The 21,356-nt window shown below is 40.8% G+C and overlaps 1 protein-coding gene across 4 annotated transcripts in view; it reads left to right on the top strand.

Moving 5' to 3' along the window:
* LOC149167398 (Ribosomal protein L31) overlaps positions 1-21,356 on the top strand; it is a 48,787-nt gene that overhangs the window by 24,482 nt on the left and 2,949 nt on the right. For 3 of the 4 annotated variants that reach the window (XR_016260922.1, XR_016260924.1, XR_016260923.1), the window contains exon 2: positions 21,178-21,263. The exons of the other annotated variant lie outside the window; for it this stretch is intronic. The gene's annotated coding sequence lies outside the window, so the exon portion shown is untranslated. The remainder of the gene's footprint in view (positions 1-21,177; positions 21,264-21,356) is intronic. 4 annotated transcript variants of the gene reach the window in all.

Raw genomic sequence — 21,356 nt, 5'->3', positions numbered from 1 at the left:
GAGCATAGATCATCTCCTAGGATGATGATACATGAGATCAGTTGAAGACATGCTGCTTCAACTGATTCTCCAAGGTGACTCCTTCACCTATCATAGTGCTGCATCTCGTCATCATGCTATACCTCACCGCGCTGCACCATGTTGCACCCATCATCACAATGATGGACCTCATGTTGCTGCTGTCCTAGTGTTTAGCACTGCTGCACCATGCTTACTGCTGTCCCAATGTACTTGCTGCACTGTACTTGCTGCTGTCCATGCTTTACCATGCTGATGCTGTCCATGATTCTTCATGCTTGCAGCTGTCCCATGTTGCAGCTGTCCCACTTGTAGCTGTCCTAGTGTCATTGCAGCTGTCCCATGTATAAGCTTGCTGTATTTAACTACTGTATGAAGACATGTAGCATCCAACCATATAGCTGCATCATACATAGAGCTGTACTATGCATCATACCATGCTGCACCCTTTTTACATTATGCTGCATTGCTACCCATCACTGTATGTTGATAGCACTATGCTGTACTATGTATACAACTGTCATATACTATGCTGTGTATGTCACAACATTCATCACATCAGACTGCACTCCTTTGGGGTATTCATCACTCCATGTTGACCCAACATGTGGCTTCCACAGGCTGTTCCAAGTCTGATCCAAATCTGGTCAATATCCTTGACCCAATGCACCTCTAACACTGCTTCAAATCTGCTTGACACTTTGTTGTCCCTCACTGTTCTTTTTAGGGCACTTGGGCATACTGCCGCAACCCTAAGTTCCTCTCAACAGTGCTTCAAAAACTGCGGGCTAGGCAAGGAGAGATGCTCCTCCTCCACACTGAAGGTAAGGGCTCAAGACAACCCTCAAATCTGCCCATGCTAGGTTTGCTGTAGTGGTATGGTATGTGGCCTACCACACAACACTACTGCTGCTCATGACACCCACCAACAATGATACAAAACATCTGTTAGCCTTTAAACAAGCTAGCGTTTAGCTCCCAAGGCCTGGGCCTAGCACAACAAGCATCACAGCTTCCTACAACAGACTTCGGATTTTGTTCAACCCATGAAACAGTCCTCCAACCCATGCTGCCCTAGCCTCTCATGCTGTGGTCTCAAAACATAGATCTCCCTTTAGACCTGCGGCTAGGGCTAGGGCTTGAACGCATAACAGTTTAGGGCATATAGTAAACCCTTATAGGACAGCGAGGGAGCCTACTTCAATCTCCTTCATGACAGCGGTGAGGGTCTCCCTTTGACTGCGTAGAGCCTTCTTTGATTAACTGCGTTAGGGCTTCTTCATTAGGGCAGCGTAGAGCCTTTCTCCGTTAGGGCAATGTTATCCCTTAGGATCTCTTCTCCTACTAAAACCCAAAGACAAGTAGAGAGGAAGAGATCCCAAGTGTGTGTAGAAATGACTTGAAGGCCACCTCTATTTATACTAAAATGTTGAGCACAAGTGGGGTTTATTTGGTTGCTAGCCGACCTTGACAAATTGTCCCATAACACTAATAAATTCATATCTCCATGAATACTTATCGGAATCGGATGATATTTAGATCAATCCTACACCTCTCGATGAGAAGGATCTAAGAAAAATATCAGCGGCCATTAATAAGATGACCCACATGGAGTTTGGCCCTAGTTGCCAATTTTAACACTCCCTCTCAACTAGGGAGAACTCCATCTGCTGATCCATATGTTCGACTGTACTATCTCTGCCATCAGTGCCCTGCACTGCTCTGCTCTGTTGAACCTTGAAGAAGAAGGATTGATCGAGAATGTCTCATACCATTCTCTACTGACCCAAAGTCGGTTTCATTTGAAGGGAATGTGTCATATCACTCTTACTGACCCGAAGTCAGTTTTATTGATCCCAGATCAATATCACAAGAGAGTGTCTCAAACCACTCATACTGATCCCCAATCAGTTTCATTGATCCCAGCTCAATGGAGGTCATCCTAGCATAGGGAATACGGTAGATACAACGATGCGTCCATCGATAGTACTAGTATGGTCCCAAACCCCATTTCCCTGCTCATTGATCATATGAGAGGTACTTCCCATGAGTCCCAGAATGCATGGGTAGGATGCCTCGACAGGAGAACTAATCATCCTGTCGAACGGTTGCCACGGGGTATCACAGGGGAAGGCTGAGCCATTTACCCTGTACACAACGCACCATTAGGGGAGGGTGAGTCGCCCTATGGTCGTGTCTTGCTCCAGTAAGTACCCCAAGCCCCCCAGAGCTCCCAGAGCTTAATGCATGCAACATGCAAGACCCTTTTAAGAAGGTTTCTCAACGACTCCAAGTCTTTCGGGAAAGTCACAGGTTTGACCTTTCCGTGGGGCTTTGACAAAATGTTTGCGACCTGTACATCAGTTTCAATGCGATGGAGCCTCCTCGCTCATCGACTTACCATATCCTAGATAAGGTAGTATCTGATGTCTATCTGCTGGAGCAATCATCGAATACGGGATTCCTCAACAATTGAATCCCCCCCTGGTTGTTGCAGAGGATCACAATGGTATTCATCATGTGTACAAACAACTGACTCAAGAGCTTCCACAACCAGGTAGCTTCACACGAGATCACACTCGTAGCTATGTATTCGGTCTTGGCGGTGCTTATAGCAACGGACTTCCACTTCCTGCTCATCCATGATATCGAAGCAGAATCCAAAGAGAACCAGCACTAAGAAGTACTCTAGTGATCCTCCACACTGCCTGCCCAGTTAGCATTCGAATAATCATGCAGCTTCATATTTCCGACAGTGTATCTCAATCCATGAGAGATTGTGCCCCGAAGATATCTCAGAAGATTCTTGGCACCAATCCAGTGAGGCTCAACCAAATATGAGCTCACCATGCTAACTGCAAAACATATATCTGGACAGAAGTTCACCAAGAACATCAATGCAAATGAGTTTATGAAACTCAGAGGCATTTCCCAAATCTGGTCCAGCATCATCACCATATAACTTCTTAAAGTTAAGATCCTCGAGGTAGTCACGGGCTTGCAGTTTACCATTCCACATCCGGAATCCAACTCCCTCTTACCTCTACAAGTGAGAGGGTCAGCACCTATCAGAAATAGATCGTTCTTAGATTGTGCCGATATGAGAGGTCTATTATCCACAACCTTCAAACAATGGTTTGGATCGACTTCACTCTTAGTGAATCTCAGCTTCATCTGACAACTATCAATCCTCTCATATCAAACCCCGGGTGATTTGCTTCAAGCCATAGAGGGCTTTCTTCCACCTTTATCATGAGATTCCCAATCACGAATCTCAAACTCCTCGGGTTGTTCCAAACTTGTGGACCTGCTACATGAGGGGAATGGTCCCCTTGTAGGATTCTCCTTTGGTACATCTCAGACATTTACCTTCATGCTCTTCTTGAATTCAGGCATCCCTGTCACCATCTGACTCACATCGGGTAGGACCCCATAAGTAGACATCCGGTGTTATAGATGAGGTATGTCAATTGACATGATCCCCAATGGACCATCCTGCAACTTGATACAAATTGCCAACCCTGAACCCATGAGAAAAAGCATCTTTTGAAAATTCTATTTTCAAACACGTACCTTTCCATCGATGAATGCTTCCCTGTAACCTTTGACTTCCATTGCCGAAATGGACACCAGGTTCTTCTTGCGATCAGGTACATAAAAGAGATTTTGTAGATGAATCGAGTTACCCTCATTCAATTGAGGGGTAACATTTCCTACACCCTTTCCGGGATAGGTGGCATCGGCTCCAAGTATAATCCCACGATTGTTTCCATCTCTATCAAATTAGAGAGAGCACCCTTCTATCTGATGGAGTGCCTTGAAGCACTACAATCAATAAGCCAGATTCCCAAAGAATCTGAAGGAGAGGGCCAATACAAGATAACACTTCTTTATCTTATCAAAAACAACATTTGATTCTTCATACTTGGGGTTCCTTGCTTTCTCTGAAGAGTCGGCCGTTTCCTTGATGACCTGCATTACCTGTCATTCCTCTGATCATTGAAGATGTCCCTGGAATGATTGTTATCTTCATCAAGAGATGTGTCCCAGCCATTTGGACACTCCTTCGCATAATGGCCAAACTTATTGTAAGCAAGGCATCTGCCTTTCCTTTCACCCTGAGATCTAGACTTCCCATTGAAGTGATCTGTAGGTAGGCCATCAGAAGCTTCCGCTGCGCCATAATATACTCTGCTTCGACTTCACCCTTGGTGAATTTGAAGAGGGATGAGGAATCCATTGATCCTTTTGTCCTTTCCCAACTGTCTTCGGTGATTGCTCTTTCACTCTTGCTTGGGCATTATCTTCACCTCAACTTTGATACCATGCATTATCTTCACCTCAACTCTGATACCATGTTAAATTTAGGTATGTTCTATGCTAGAGCAATTTATTTCAATTTTCACAGTTAGCTCAATATCTTTTCCAGATTAGCAATCACAACAACATTAAAGTAAACTGCAGATAGAACATAAATATAAATCGCAGAAGACGAGCCAAGACAAGAGGACACAAGATGTGGCACTAGCCAGGGACAAACCCCAATGTGGGGAAACTCTTCGTCAATTCTTCTTATATGATCCTCAATAGTTCAGCAAAGAGAAAGAGAGATAGAGATAGTACATTTACAACAGAAGTCAACACTTTGACTTATCTAGATAAGAGCATAGATCATCTCCAAAGATGATGATACATGAGATCAGTTGAAGACATGCTGCTTCAACTGATTCTCCAAGGTGACTCCTTCACCTCTCATAGTGCTGCATCTCGTCATCATGCTGCACCTCATCGTGCTGCACCATGTTGCACCCATCATCACAATGCTGGACCTCATGTTGTTGCTGTCCCAATGTTTAGCATTGCTGTACATAGTGCCACTGCTGCACAATGCTTACTGCTGTCCCAATGTACTTGCTGCACTGTACTTGATGCTGTCCATGCTTTACCATGCTTCTGCTGTCCATGATTCTTCATGCTTGCAGCTGTCCCACTTGCAGCTGTCCTAGTGTCATTGCAGCTGTCCCATGTATAAGCTTGCTGTCTTTAATTGCTGCATGAAGACATGTAGCATCCAACCATATAGCTGCATCATACATAGAGCTTTACTATGCATCATACCATGTTGGACCCTTTTTACATTATGCTGCATTGCTACCCATCACTATATGTTGATAGCACTATGTTGTACTATGTGTACAACTGTCATATACTATGCTGTCTATGTCACAACATTCATCACATCAGGCTGCACTCCTTTGGGGTATTCATCACTCCATGTTGACCCAACATGTGGCTCCCACAGGCTGTTCCAAGTTTGATCCAAATCTGGTCAATATCCTTGACCCAATGCAGCTCTAACACTGCTTCAAATCTGCTTGACACTTTGCTATTCCTGACTGTTTTGTTTAGGGCACTTTGGCATACTGCTGCATCATTGAGTTCCTCTCAACAGTCCTCGAACAACCCTTCAAAAACTGCGGACTAGGCAAGGAGAGATGCTCCTCCTCCACGCTGAAGGTAAGAGCTCAAGACAGCCCTCAAATCTGCCCACGCTAGGTTCGTTGTAGTGGTATGGCATGTGGCCTACCACACAACACTACAACTTCTCACGACACCCTCCAACAATGATACAAACCATCTGTTAGCCTTTAAACAAGCTAGCGTTCAGCTCCCAAGGCCTTGGCCTGGCACAACAAGCATCACGGCTTCCTACAACAGACTTCGAACTTTGTTCAACCCATGAAACAGTCCTCCAACCTACGCTGCCCTAGCCTCCCATGCTGTGGTCTCAAAAAAGAGATCTCCCTTTAGACCTGCGGCTAGGGCTAGGGCTTGACGCATAGCAGTTTAGGGCATATAGTAAACCCTTATGGGACAAGGAGTGAGACTACTTCAATCTCCTTCATGACAATGGTGAGGGTCTCCCTTTGACTGCGTAGAGCCTTTCTCCATTAGGGTAGCGTTATCCCTTAGGATCTCTTCTCCTACTAAAACCCAAAGACAAGTAGAGTGGAAGAGATCCCAAGTGTGTGTATAAATGACTTGAAGGCCACCTCTATTTATACTAAAATGTTGAGCACAAGTAGTGTTTATTTGGTTGCTAGCTGACCTTGACGAATTGTCCCATAACACTAATAAATTCATATCTCCATGAATACTTATCCGAATCGGATGATCTTTAGATCAATCCTACACCTCCCGATGAGAGGGATCCAAGAAAAATATCAGCTGCCATTAATAAGATGACCCACATGGAGTTTTTGGCCCTAGTTGCCAATTTTAACACTCCCTCTCAACTAGGGAGAACTCCATCCGCTGATCTCTGCCATCAGTGCTGAGCTCTGCTCTGCTGAACCATGAAGAAGAAGAATTGATCGAGAATGTCTCATACCATTCTCTACTGACCCAAAGTCAGTTTCATTTAAAGAGAGTGTGTCATATCACTCTTACTGACCTGAAGTCGGTTTTATTGATCCCAGATCAATATCACAAGAGAGTGTCTCAAACTACTCATACTGATCCAAGATCAGTTTCATTGATCCCAGATCAATGGAGGTCATCCTAGCATAGGGAGTACGGTAGATACAACGATGCGTCCATCGATAGTACTACTATCGTCCCTAACACCATTTCCCTGCTCATTGATAAGATGAGAGGTACTTCCCATGAGTCCCAGTTTGCATGGGTAGGATGCCTCGACCAGAGAGCTAATCATCCTATCCCACAGGAGAACTAATCATCCTGTCTAAAGGTCGCCATTTACCCTGTACACAGCGCACCATTAGGGGAGGGTGAATCACCCTATGGTCGTGTGTTGCTCCAGTAAGTACCCAAGCCCCCAGAGCTCCTAGAGCTCAATGCATGAAACATGCAGGACCTTTTTAAGGTGGTCTCTCAACGACTCCTAGTCCTTCGGGAAAGTCACATGTTTGACCTTTCCCGGGGGCTTTGACAAAATGTCTGCGACCTGTACATCAGTGTTAATGCGATGGAGCCTCCTCGCTCTTCGACTTACCATATCCCAGATAAGGTAGTATCTGATGTCTATTTGCTTGAGCAATCATCGAATACGGGATTCCTCAACAATCAAATCCCCCCTGGTTGTCACAGAGGATCACAATGGTATTCATCATGTGTACAAACAACTCACTAAAGAGCTTCCACAACCAGGCAGCTTCACACGAGATCATACTCGTAGCTATGTATTCGGTCTCGGTGGTGCTTATAGCAATCGACTTCCGCTTCCTGCGCATCCATGATATCGAAGCAGAATCCAAAGAGAACCAGCACCGAGAAGTGCTCTAGTGATCCTCCACACTGCCTGCCCAGTCAACAATCGAATAATCATGCAGCTTCATATTTCCGGTAGTGTATCTCAATCCATGAGAGATTGTGCGCCGAAGATATCTCAGAAGATTCTTGGCACCAATCCAGTGAGGCTCAACCAAATATGAGTTCACCATGCTAACTGCAAAACATATATCCGGATGGAAGTTCACCAAGAACATCGATGCAAGTTAAGATCCTCGAGGTAGTCACAGGCTTGCAGTTTACCATTCCACATCCGGAATCCAACTCCCTCTTACTTCTCAAGTGAGAGGTTAGCACCTATCCAAAATAGATCGTTCTTAGAAGGTGCCGGTATGAGAGGTCTATCATCTACAACCTTCAAACAATGGTTTGGATCAACTTCACTCTTAGTGAATCTCAGCTTCATCTAACAGCTATCAATCCTCTCATATCAAACCCATGGTGATTTGCTTCAAGCCATAGATGGCTTTATTCCACCTTTATACATGAGATTCCCAATCATGAATCTCAAACTCCTCGGGTTGTTCCAAACCTATGGACTTGCTACATGAGGGGAATGGTCCCCTTGTAGGATTCTCCTTCGGTACATCTCAGACATGTACCTTCATGCTCTTCTTGAATTTATGCATCCCTGTCACCATCTGACTTACATTGGGTAGGGCCCCATAAGTAGACCTCCGATGTTATAGATGAGATATGTCAATTGACATGATCCCTAATGGACCACCCTGTAACTTGATACAAATTGCCAACCCTGAACCCATGAGAAAAAGCATCTTTTGAAAATTGTATTTTCAAACACGTACCTTTCCATCGATGAATGCTTCCCTGTAACCTTTGACTTCCATTGCCGAAATGGACACCAGGTTCTTCTTGCGATCAAGTACATAAAAGAGATTTTGTAGATGAATCGAGTTACTCCTATTCAGTTGAGGGGTAACATTTCCTACACCCTTTCCGGCATAGGTGGCATCGACTCCAAGTATAATCCCACGATTGTTTCAATCTCTATCAATTAGAGAGAGCACCCTTCTATCTGATGGAGTGCCTTTGAAGCACTACAATCAATAAGCCAGATTCCCAAAGAATCTGAAGGAGAGGGCCAATACAAGATAACACTTCTTTATCTTATCAGAAACAACATTTAATTCTTCATACTTGGGGTTCCTTGCTTTCTCTGAAGAGTCGGCCGTTTCCTTGATGACCTGCATTACCTGTCATTCCTCTGATCATTGAAGATGTCCCTGGAATGATTGTTATCTTCATCAAGAGATGTGTCCCAACCATTTGGACACTCCTTCGCATAATGGACGAACTTATTATAGGCAAGGCATCTGCCTTTCCTTTCACCCTGAGATCCGGACTTCCCATTGAAGTGATTTGTAGGTAGGCCATAAGAAGCTTCCGCTGCGCCATAATATACTCTGCTTTAACTTCACCCTTGGTGAATTTGTAGAGGGATGAGGAATCCATTGATCCTTTTGTCCTTTCCCAACTATCTTCGGTGATTGCTCTTTCACTCTTGCTTGTGCATTGTCTTCACCTCAGCCTTGATACCATGTTAAATTTAGGTATGTCCTGTGCTAGAGCAATTTATTTCAATATTCACAGTTAGCTCAATATCTTTTCCAGATTAGCAATCACATCAGCGTTAAAGTAAATTGCAGATAGAACATAAATATAAATCACAGAAGACAAGCCAAGACAAGAGGACACAAGATGTGGCGCTAGCCAGGGACAAAACCCAATGTGGGGAAACACTTCGTCAATTCTTCTTATACGATCTTCAATAGTTCAGCAGAGTGAAAGAGAGATAGAGATAGTACATTTACAACAAAAGTCAACACTTTGACTTATCTAGATAAGAGTATAGATCATCTCCTAGAATGATGACACATGAGATCAATTGAAGACATGCTGCTTCAACTGATTCTCCAAGGCGACTCCTTCACTTATCATAGTGCTGCATCTTGTCATCATGTTGCACCTCACTGTGCTACACCATGTTGCACCCATCATCACAATGCTGGACCTCACGCTACTGCCGTCCCAGTGTTTAGCACTGCTGTACATAGTGCCACTGCTGCACCATGCTTATTGCTGTCCCAATGTACTTGCTGCACTGTACTTGCTGCTGTCCATGCTTTACGATGCTGCTACTGTCCATGATTCTTCATGCTTGCAGCCGTCCCATGTTGCAGTTGTCCCATGTGTCACCAAGCTTGCAACTGTCCCACTTGCAGCTGTCCTAGTGTCATTGCAGCTGTCCCATGTATAAGCTCACTGTATTTAACTACTGCATGAAGACGTGTAGCATCCAACCATATAGCTGCATCATACATAGAGATGTACTATGCATCATACCATGCTGCACCCTTTTTACATTGTGCTGCATTGCTACCCATCACTGTATGTTGATAGCACTATTCTATACTATGTATACAGTTGTCATATACTATGCTGTCTATGTCACAACATTCATCACATCAGGCTGCACTCCTTTGGTGTATTCATCACTCCATGTTGACCCAACATGTGGCTCCCATAGGCTGTTCCAAGTCTGATCCAAATTTGGTCAATATCCTTGACCCAATGCACCTCTAACACTGCTTCAAATTTGCTTGACACTTTGCTGTTCCTGACTGTTCTGTTTAGGGCACTTGGGCATACTGCTACAGCCCTAAGTTCCTCTCAACAGTCCTCGAACAACCCTTCAAAAACTGCGGACTAGGCAAGGAGAGATGCTCCTCCTCCACGTTGAAGATAAGGGCTCAAGACAACCCTCAAATCTACCCATGCTAGGTTTGTTGTAGTGGTATGACACGTGGCCTACCAAACAACACTACCACTGCTCACGACACCTTCCAACAATGATACAAACCATCCGTTAGCCTTTAAACAAGCTAGCGTTCAGCTCCCAAGGCCTCGCCCTAGCACAACAAGCATCACGACTTCCTACAATAGACTTCGGACTTTCTTCAACCCATGAAACAATCCTCCAACCCATGCTGCCCTAGCCTCCCGAGTTGTGGCCTCAAAACAAAGATCTCCCTTTAGACTTGCGGCTAGGGCTAGGGCTTGAACGCATAGCAGTTTAGGGCATATAGTAAACCCTTATAGGACAGCAAGGGTGCCTACTTCAATCTCCTTCATGACATCGGTGAGGGTCTCCCTTTGACTGCGTAGAGCCTTCTTTGATTAACTGCGTTAGGGCTTCTTCATTAGGGCAACGTAGAGCCTTTCTCCATTAGGGCAGCGTTATCCCTTAGGATCTCTTCTCCTACTAAAACCCAAAGACAAGTAGAGAGGAAGAGATCCCAAGTGTGTTTAGAAATGACTTGAAGGCCACATTTATTTATACTAAAATGTTGAGCACAAGTGGGGTTTATTTGGTCGCTAGTCGACCTTGACGAATTGTCCCATAACACTAATAAATTCATATCTCCATGAATACTTGTCGGGATCAGATGATCTTTAGATCAATCCTACACCTCTCGATGAGAGGGATCCAAGAAAAATATCAGCTGCCAAGAGTTTGGCCCTAGTTGCCAATTTTAACACCTTCCCTTGTTTAGATTCTCCCTTGATGAGCCACATCATATCTTGTCGACTAGATGGGTATTGAACCAAGCTGTTAGACATGATATCTGTAGAGTGTACATTCAAGTCACTTGGATCTCACCCTCGACAAGCCTGGGCTCAAAGATGTCTTTCTTCCTATAACACTTTTTGGAGTTGTGTGATGGCATGATCATCAACCCTCGTATACAAGCAAACATTGGGTGCACTCGCTTAGGATCCCTTTGGAATAGCTCCATGTCACTTCCCATCGTTTTTGAATAGAGACATATCACCATATACCACGATTTGATAGGATTTTCTAGGTGTGCCACCTTTAGGAGTTGGTGAAAGAGATGCACCTCATTTTTTGAAGTCCCTTATACTATGAGATCAATGAACATTATCATTGCCTCTATAGCGAATCAGAAGGCTCCCTCTCTACTTTCTTCTGGTAACAAGATCTATGATGCTTAGTTCTCTTCACTAGGGAGATTTTCAACCATAGATCTCAAATTGCATGCCATGCCATGCCCTGAATGACTAGAACGATTACTTCATATTTCCTTGTTGATCCATTAGACCAGAGCAACAAACGACAGATAGAGTTCCATAGCGCACTAGGTAGTAGGATGGTGAGACCTCGGGTTTCTCCTCAGCCTCCTCCTCTGGGAGACCACTTGATGTTATCAAGATCGGTTCAGAGATGTGAGAACATGCATAAGGCCACACATTCTTGGAGCATTAGAGAGATCAACTCCAATGGATCCAAAGTAGAGCATGCCCCATTGTTATACTACCTCCCAAATCCAGAGGAGCAACCAAAGATTTATTATGAGTTTCCTTCATTCCACCTTGGATGTTAGGAGTAGGAAACCAGGCTCCTCAATGGTTCAAAAAGACTTCGACAATGAGCCAATGCCTAGTTTTCCCCTCTCGCCCTCAACCATCAGACTCAGGAGATCTTGACATCATCGACCCCATTGTCTAGTCTCCCTCTCTCTCTCTTGACAAGTTCTTGTGTTGGGTTGTCCACCTTTCCAATCTTGGAGAAACTCACTTAATGTTTTATATCACCATACCTTCGTCACAGTGTTATACATATATGTAGGGTTCTTTCGTTGTATTATTTTTGGCATTTTCTAGGAGTTTCACTAACACTCCCACATCGTATTCATATTGGTTGTACTCTTTAGTCCCATTGGCCTACTTTTGTGGTCATTTGTCGTACATTAATAAAGTTATTTTATCTTACCTGTCATAAGGACATTGAAGCAATTTCCATCACAATTGCCATCTCTCAATATCTATGCCTTTAAATATGCATGTTTTGTGGTGTCCAGACTAAACTCAGTAGCCAATTGAAGTGGCACAACAATAGTGGTTTGTTATTTGTTCTATAAGGGTATAATTTGAATTCAAGCAACATAGTAAATGAGAACTTTTGAGTTTTACTTGAACCATGTATATGAAGCAACATTTGGTTTGATTTGAGAGTAGATTACCCATAGAGACCTTAAGATACTCATGCTCTTGTTTAATTTATTTCCTAGAAGTATTAAAATCTCCTCTCCATTTAGATAATTAAGAGATTCCATAATAGGAGGTATAGTTTTTTTTGGAAAAAAATGACTTTTTAGCAATTTCCGTGTGAGTTTGTATACTTATTCCAAGCAAATCCTCGAGCGTTTCCAAACAAGGGATGGATCCAAGCTAGATATGGATTTGGATTTGAAACCAGGATACTGCCCCTAGAGGGCAGATCTAGTAATTCATTGTTTGGTCAATGTTGAGGAAGTCCTCAGCAAAAAGGTACATTTTCTTAAGACAAGGCTTACCTCAAATTTCTCTTTATACAATCAAGATATTTTATCTTGTTAGGGATTTGAATTCGAAATAGAATCTTGCTGCTGAGAAGCACTAAACAAATTATCATTCCACTAAGATCCTTCCTTGGCCCATAATGCCCACAATTTAGCAATCATTGAAAATTGTTGTCAAAGACATCCCTAGGCAAACAAGGCATGATGGAGTGATTGGATAATGTTAGACACCTAATCCTTAGGGATTGGGTGAAATTGTAAATACTTTGTAAATATGAAAAATATAAAATGTTAGAATAGGAAGACATCAAACCTTGAAGTTTAAATTAAAGGTCACGACATCATTGTATATGTGTGCTTGGTTAATGGAAATTCATTCAAATTTTGGGAGATACCTCACTTGTCATGACATGGTATCAGAACCAAATTTAGGCACTTTTGTCACTCAGTGTAAGTCCTTTTCCTCCTACATAGACCCGTCTCTCTATTTTTCTGCCATTTTGTCTTGTCATAGTTGTTTATTCTCTTTGCTAAGAAAACCCTAATCGCGTTTCCTTGCTATGCGATACCATGGTATCTCCCTAAATGTTCATGGAACCTAATGCTCCTTGCAAAACTCATTCTCTTCTATGATAATGGACTCACCTCTCTACCATCATTGGCTCTTCCCTAACTTGTTGCAGATTGGAAGGCTAAACACCATGCTCGACTCTTTGGCTTGAATTCGTAGCACCTGTTGGCCCTAGCATTGGCCATGCATTGTGGAAAGCTACAAAAAGAGTTAGCTCCTCTCAGGTTTTGAGATGGACGTTGCCTAGGGATGCGAGAGTTTTGTCACTACTTGCAAGCCAAATGCGAAATACATTGCGCACAAATCACGACAATTCAAATGTGAAATATACACTGTGCACAAATCACGACACTTCCAATGCTCACTCTGCATTTGTCACTACATTGACATCATTGACATTGCCATTGCTAGCATACCTTCAAACTGATACAAAAATATTTGCATTTGTTTCCAAAATAACCTAAATGCGGAGGGCATTATCGCCTTCATAAGTGTTAAGATCGATCTCCTCGTACCATTTTGAGCTAGATTTGCAAACATATTCACCATTAGTAGTTTTTGAAATTATTAGTTTTGGAAGTCTGCGTTTTTTGTTTTGATTTGGAGCTAAAAAAGGCTATTAATAATATTTATATAGAAATTTCAATATCTAAGTACAATATGTTTGTCTAGATAATCCCTGATTTTGCCACATTAATGGTGTTTTTAGGCAAAGTGACAGTGCACCCAAGATAGAAACCACTCCAAGTTCAAGGATACCGGATGGTGCTTTGAGCTCATCTTGAAGGTGCGTTCTCTCATCTCCATTGTCGGAGTAACACTGACTAGGAAAGAGAACTACAAGGAATGGTCAAGAAAGATCAAACATACCTTCATGTTTAATGGCTTATGGAAAGGCATCTATGAAGGAGAGGAGGATAAAGCCCCTACCAAGTCCACATCAAATAAAGAGCTAGCCTTTGGGAGAACAAGGACAACAAAACCTATGCCCTGATTTTTGCTTTTGTAAGTGAAAAAGTGAGTTGTCATATAGTTTCAATTACAAATTCTTATGGTGCATTAAAGAAGTTGAAAGATCGATATGACTCACGTTAGAATTGGAGGTTGTTCAATTGATGGTCAAACTCTTCAACCTTGAGTTGAAAGACGATGATCCCCTAGCCCTAGTCTTTGAAATTAGAGCCATAATGCATGATGTGGATGCCATTAGAGTTAATATGGACATCCTCTCACAACCTTCATCAAGGCTCTCTACCCTAGATACGCTCATTATTTTGAATCCTTGCATGCTAGTGTACAACTCAAGTCTATTACTTTTGACATCATGGTGGAGAAGTTTGTAGAATGAGAGAAAGCTTTCAAGAAGAGGAAGACAACAACTCGGTTCCCTAAAGAAGTTATGTGCCTTGCTGAGAAAGGGAAGATCAATCACATGATTCTCCTAAAATAAATGGCAATAGAAGAGGATGCGAAAGAAAGAATTTTAGAGGTAGGGGGTTAAACATCATCAATGAGAAAGACCTAATCTTCATTGCATTCACTACGATAGAGATGGACATGATGTGACATGCAAAATTCCTTGGGAAAGAATCAAAGAGAGTCGAAACCAGAAAGAAGACAAAGGTAGATTTTTAGATCCAGTGAAAGGTAAAGCACATGTATCTGCTCATTATATTGTTGCTCATAGCAATGTTGGAGTAATTGAAGATTTGTCTGACACTTCATTTGCTTCTTGGAGAGATGCATGACTGCATGATATAGGTGCAACTTGCTATATAACCTTTCAGAAAGATTTCTTTGAAGATTTCAGTGACAATGTAGACATCACAGTGTATTTTGCAGACAAGTAAAGTTTCAAGCCCTTTGGACTTGGCACTAGTAGGCTTAAATTGCCTTGACTTCCTGATTTTCTTTTGCATGATGTACTCTACTTTCTAGAGCTATGGAGAAATCTTCTATGCCTTGTTCACATTTGCTAGCAAGGCTACTCTATTCATATGTTTGATGGGAAAGTAGAGATAAGGAAAGCATTTGACAACACAATTGTCATGACTGGAGTAGAGGAGGAAAGATTGCTGAAGTTGGAAGGAACATCTACTCATGCAAAGAACTTTGCATACCTCTCTTAGCACAATGAAGGTACATTGCCATCTAGTCTTCTATGGCATGCAAGATTTCGACATCTTGATTATGACAGTGTTCGTTTGCTGAAAAAGAATGGGGTTTTTAGTTTGCCAATTATTCCTAGGAAACTGAAACAATGTGATGCTTGTATCCTAAGAAAACATAGAAAATAACCATTTCATGATTATGCTTCTAGAGCACATGGAAAACTTGCAGTGATTCATTTTGAATTTTGTGGCCTTATGCTTGTTTCTTCTGCAAATGGAAATAAATATACGATGACTTTTATTGAAGGATGTGTTGGGTATATTTGTTGAAAAGTAAATCACATGCTTTTCAAACTTTCAGAAACTTTCATGTATGGATTGAAAATGATGCACAATCACATATTTGGTTTCCTTTGTTTCGATAATTGTTAAAGAGTGCAACTAGGGGCTAATTCCCCTTCCCAGAAGCCTGTTATGAATAAAATATATATAAAAATAATATAAATAACTATAAATAATAGCAATAATAAATAATGAATAATTAACTAATAATTAGTGTTGAAGAGTCATGTCTCCAAGGACATGACCATTCGTGAATGGTACCTACCTAGGTATATAATTGAGACCCTCAATTGTAATAAAATCATCTCATATCTTCTTGTATGTATTGTTGATGTTCTATCTACAATTACTGTCAATGATGATGATACATTGAAGTAATTGTTGCAAGCATTGAACATACCATAAAATTCAACATGGTATCAAAGCTTTGGTGGAGAAAGGCCTCAATGGAGTGCTAACATTTTTGGGGTTGTTACAAGTATATAATTGAGACCCTCAATTGTAATAAAATCATCTCATATCTTCTTGTACGTATTGTTGATGTTCTATCTACAATTACTGTCAATGATGATAATACATTGAAGTAATTGTTGCAAGCATAGAACATACCATAAAATTTAACATGGTATCAGAGCTTTGGTGGAGAAAGGCCTCAACGGAGTGTTAAAATTTTTGGGGTTGTTACAATCTTTACGTACAACATATTTAATTTTTACTCCTACCTAAAGAATGCAAAGAATTCCATAAATTATGGTGGGCAGTAATTCTTGGTAAATATGTCTAATTACCAAAATATAAAGAATGCAAAGAATTCCATAAATTATGGTGGGCAGTAATTCTCGATAAATATGTCTAATTACCAAAATATAAAGAATGCAAAGAATTCCATAAATTATGGTGGACAATAATTCCTAGTAAATATGTCTAATTACCGAAATATAAAGAATGCAAAGAATTCCATAAATTATGGTGGGCAGTAACTACTGGTAAATATGTCTAATTACCGAAATATAAAGTATGTATCTGCTAATAGTAATTTTGAATGCTCTTGAAGACTATATCTGTCAATATGGAATAAGGCATAATTGAAAGTCTATGATTCAAGCATATGTCTTTTGAAGTCAGTTTGCTCAAATAAGATTGGTTAAGACCCTCTTTCATAAACCTTAAGTGGCATTGGCAATAAAGAGGTGACAAGATTGAAGAGCTTTCAACTTGACATATTACTTGGTTCCTAGCTTGATAAAGGTTTCCATGCATAACATACTATAATGTGAGAACTAAGTTTAAATATCGACGGTGTCTCGAATCATTGGAATGAGAGCTACGCATCTCACTACAATCTTGTTTGAAGTCTCCTTTGTATTACAACATGAACCTTAAACGAAAGAGAGTCTGATCGTATGAAAGCATTGGGGCATCTTCATGAATTAGACAAGCTTAGGGTTGTGGTCTCCATGAGTGAGAGGGAGTAAGGCTAGTTAAATATTTTCTTTAACATGGTTTTGATTTGGTATCTTGGATGTACAAGAAACAAAGGATTACTAAAATCACTACTGCTAGAATGGCTAGTTGTAAGATAGTGTATTTTGAAGAAGCTATTCAGTGAGCTGTGTGCCGTCATACATCTATATGCTGCTGGGAGGAGCACTGAGGCTCCCATGGATGGATGGTCAAGTTATTGATATCCTCACAAAGCTTTAAGGAAGGCAAATTTCTTAGCCTTTAGAGAGCAACATTCCCTATATGGAGGGATCTTGATTAAGTTGGACATTGAGCTCTGTGAGCTCCTGGGGGTTTGGGTTACTTCTTGGAGCTATATGAGTACAGGGTGAGTGGTTCACCTTCCCCTATGAAGTACGCTATATGAGAATAGGGTGAGTAGTTCACCTTCCCTTGTGGATACCCCAACATACATCCTACCCTTGCAGTCTGGGACTCTTGGGAAGTACCTCTCATCTGGCCAATGAGTTGGGAAAAGTGGTTAGGGTTAATTAGTACTACCGACAGACGTGTTAGGTACTACTGTATTCCCTATGACTAGGATGCATGATGTTCAATAGCTTGATCACTAAGGATCAAGCCTGGTAGGGGTTCTATCCCTGGACATGAGGACTTGCCTCTGTCATTTTGGCGAGGATGGCAGGGTCTTGTGACCCACCCTCTTTCAATCCTTTCTTAGTGGACTATGATATCAATCTTCAACAGAGACGAGACAAGTTGCAAAGATGGCACATGATGGACACGATGGCATAGCAATGGATGGATGTTGACAGGTGGAATTCCTCCCTAGTTGAGAGGGAGTGTTAAAGAGTGAAACTAGGGGCTAATTCCCCTTCCTAGAAGCCTGTTATGAATAAAATATATATAAAAATAATATAAATAACTATAAATAATAACAATCATAAATAATGAATAATTAACTAATAATTAGTGTTGAAGAGTCATGTCTCTAAGGACATGACCATTCGTGAATGGGTACCTACCTAGGTATATAATTGGGACCCTCAATTGTAATCAAATCATCTCATATCTTCTTGTATGTATTGTTGATGTTCTATCTACAATTACTATCAATGATGATAAGACATTGAAGTAATTGTTGCAAGCATAGAACATACCATAAAATTTAACAATAATTTAAAAGAATATACCTTTAATGAATTTGAAAGCTATCTTCGCCAACATGGGATTCAACATCAAACAACTGTTCCATACAATCCTCAATAAAATAATGTAGTTGAATGAATGAATAGGACTAGATTGGATATGGTTTGCTCAATGTTGTTTTTCAGAAATGTAAAGTTGATGTTGTGGGCTGATGTGGTTCTATGTGTAGTATATGTGAAAAACAAATGTCCATCTCATGCTCTCAGAAATAAGATTCCTTATGAAATGTGGTATGGCCACATTTGTTTGGTAAGACATCTTAGGGTCTTTGTTTCCACTTGCTATGCCTTGATTCCTAAGGAAAAAAGAAGCAAGCTTGATGCAAGAAGTTGCAAGTGCATATTCTTGGGGTATTCAGACACCACCAAGGCATATCATCTTTATGATGAGGTAAACAAGAAGTTTATTCTGTTTGGAGATGTGATTTTCCTTGAACCTTCTAAGACTGACAACATTGTTCAACTACGACTTGATTGTTTGGATAGATTTAATCATGCAAAATTATATCATGACTTTGATAATGAGATACCACATCTTGAAGGGGGGATCCCTATCTTGGATCAATCTATTGAAATCTTCTTTTGAAGCATTGTCCCCCCCTCCTGAAGTCCTAGCCACTTCTTCATATCAGGAAGACCCTTTGAGTGATGTGATTGAAAGGATCTGAAGGCTAAATGTTGACACAACCCCATCTCACTTAGTGGAGCAACCTAGACCATCTTAGAAAGGTTCCCCAAAACGGCTCACCAAAACATTTGAAAGTGTTCATCTTGTTGAGGCTAGAAAGATAAGAACTAAAAGTTTGACCAGACAAGAGGGAGGTGATGCATATAATTTTGATTTAGTTGATGTAGATGACATGGATGATTCATATGATTGTGAATTGAATTTATCTACTAAATTTGTACCAACTTCCTTTTTAAGAAGTTGGTTCTCATGATGAATGGAAAGAAGCAATGTAGAGTGAGGATGACACTCTCATAAAGAATGGAACATGGAATTTGGTGGACCCTCCATTTGGAACCAAACCAATTGATTGCAAATGGGTCTACAAGAACAAGTATAAATTAGATGGTTCACTTGACAAGCACAAAGCAAGGCTCGTGACAAAAGGATTTGCACAGAAAGGTGTTGATTATGAAGAGACTTTTCTCCCGTAGTAAAATGGGCCACCATCCAGACTCTCTTTGCCTTGGCAATTCAGAATGGATGGAAAGTTCATCAAATGGATGTGAAGTCTGCTTTCTTAAATGGAGACTTGAAAGAAAATGCCTTCATGGCTCAATCAAAAGGTTTTGTTGTAAAGGGAAAAGAATAGAAAGCATGTAAACTTATCAAACCCTTATATGGCCTAAAGCAAGCACCACGAACTTGGTATGAAAGCTAATTAAGCATTTTTGGATATCAAACACTTTAATCTTGATGATGCAACTCTGTTTGCCAAGAAAGTTTGCAAAACTATTGTATATCTTGTGCTTTATGTAGATGATCTATTAATGATAGGGAACAATGAAAACTATATTGCATCTAGACCTTCAGTACTGCTGGGGCATTGAAGTGACCCAATATTCAAAGTATTTATTTTTCTCTCAAAAGAAGTACATTGGACAATTGTTGAACAAGTTTGGCATGGTTGAATGCAATCCTTTATCGACTATGATGGAATAGAATCTGGAGGTCACATCAGAAGAAGGGAGTGAATTTGAGGATGCAACCAAGTACATGTAGCTCGTGGGAAGTCTTATCTACCTCACCACTACCAAGCCAAATATTTTATTTGTTGTTGGAATCTTTTCAGATTTATGCACACTTATGGAAGTCTCTCAAAAGATTTATGGAATCGTTGGAACGACATTGGTCTGCTGCGAAAAGAGTTCTAAAGTACTTGAAAAGAACTCAATACTTTAGACTCAAATATTTACAGGTGGATGACTTCAGTTTGATTGGAGATTCCGATTGAAACTTTTACGGAGACAAGGAAAATGGAGTATCTTCTTTAGGCTATCTTACGAGTCTTGGATCAGGAGTTGCAAACTAGATTCCATGACATATACGAAATATGTGGCAGTGGTAGAAGCAAAAAAGGAGATTGCGTGGCTCAGGGAAATTCTTGAAGACTTGCAGGAGAAACAATTGAATTCTACTCGTCTTTTGATTGACAATACTTCTACAATCAAGTTGGCCAAGGATCTCGGATTTCACGATTGAAGCAAACACATCAATACAAAGTGTCACATGATTCATTATCATGTAGAGATCAAGATTCAAGACTGTTTATCTAAGGCATTGTTTCACAAATGAGCAAATTGCAAACATCTTCACCAAGGCACTTGGAAGAGAAAAATTTGAAAAATTCAGAACGATGCTTGGGCTCACTAACACCTCTTTAGATTAAAGGGAGGAATGTTAGATATCTAATCCTTAGGGATTGGGTGAAATTGTAAGTATTTTGTAAATACGTAAATATGAAAATACAAAATGTTTTGGAAGTTGAAATGAAACGTCACAACATCTTTGTATATATGTGTGCTTGGTTAATGGAAACTCATTCAAGTTTTGGGAGTTACCTCACCTGGCCCGACAGATATAGAAAGCAATCTTTTTCTTTTATATGGTGTTGTGTTCAAATAATAACTTAGGCTAGATTATTAGGTTTCATTAGTGGGCTTAAGATTTGTAAATTCTTGCATATACTATTACATTTTAGAAAAATATTTTGGTCATGGAGACTCCATCTTCAATCTTAACACAATGAATGAATGTACTAAATCAGTTGTCAGAGACTTGAGACACATCAAGAGAAGATCACTGAAGGCAAAGCATCAAGAGAAAGCAAAAATGTCGGAGTAGAAATCTGAGGTAAGAGTGTACTTTGTCAAAGCTCAGTATGAGATGAATATGTTGAAAACTACTAATGTACTCAAGAAATCTTATTCTCGCATATCAAATGAA

The sequence above is a fragment of the Pinus tabuliformis genome, chromosome 5_1 (genome assembly GCF_031772625.1).
Source record: "Pinus tabuliformis cultivar Carrire ecotype Pingquan chromosome 5_1, CPIR1, whole genome shotgun sequence".
NCBI lineage: Eukaryota > Viridiplantae > Streptophyta > Pinopsida > Pinales > Pinaceae > Pinus > Pinus tabuliformis.
The sequence above is the reverse complement of the archived record's forward strand: the minus strand, read 5'-3'. Positions and strand labels throughout refer to the sequence as shown.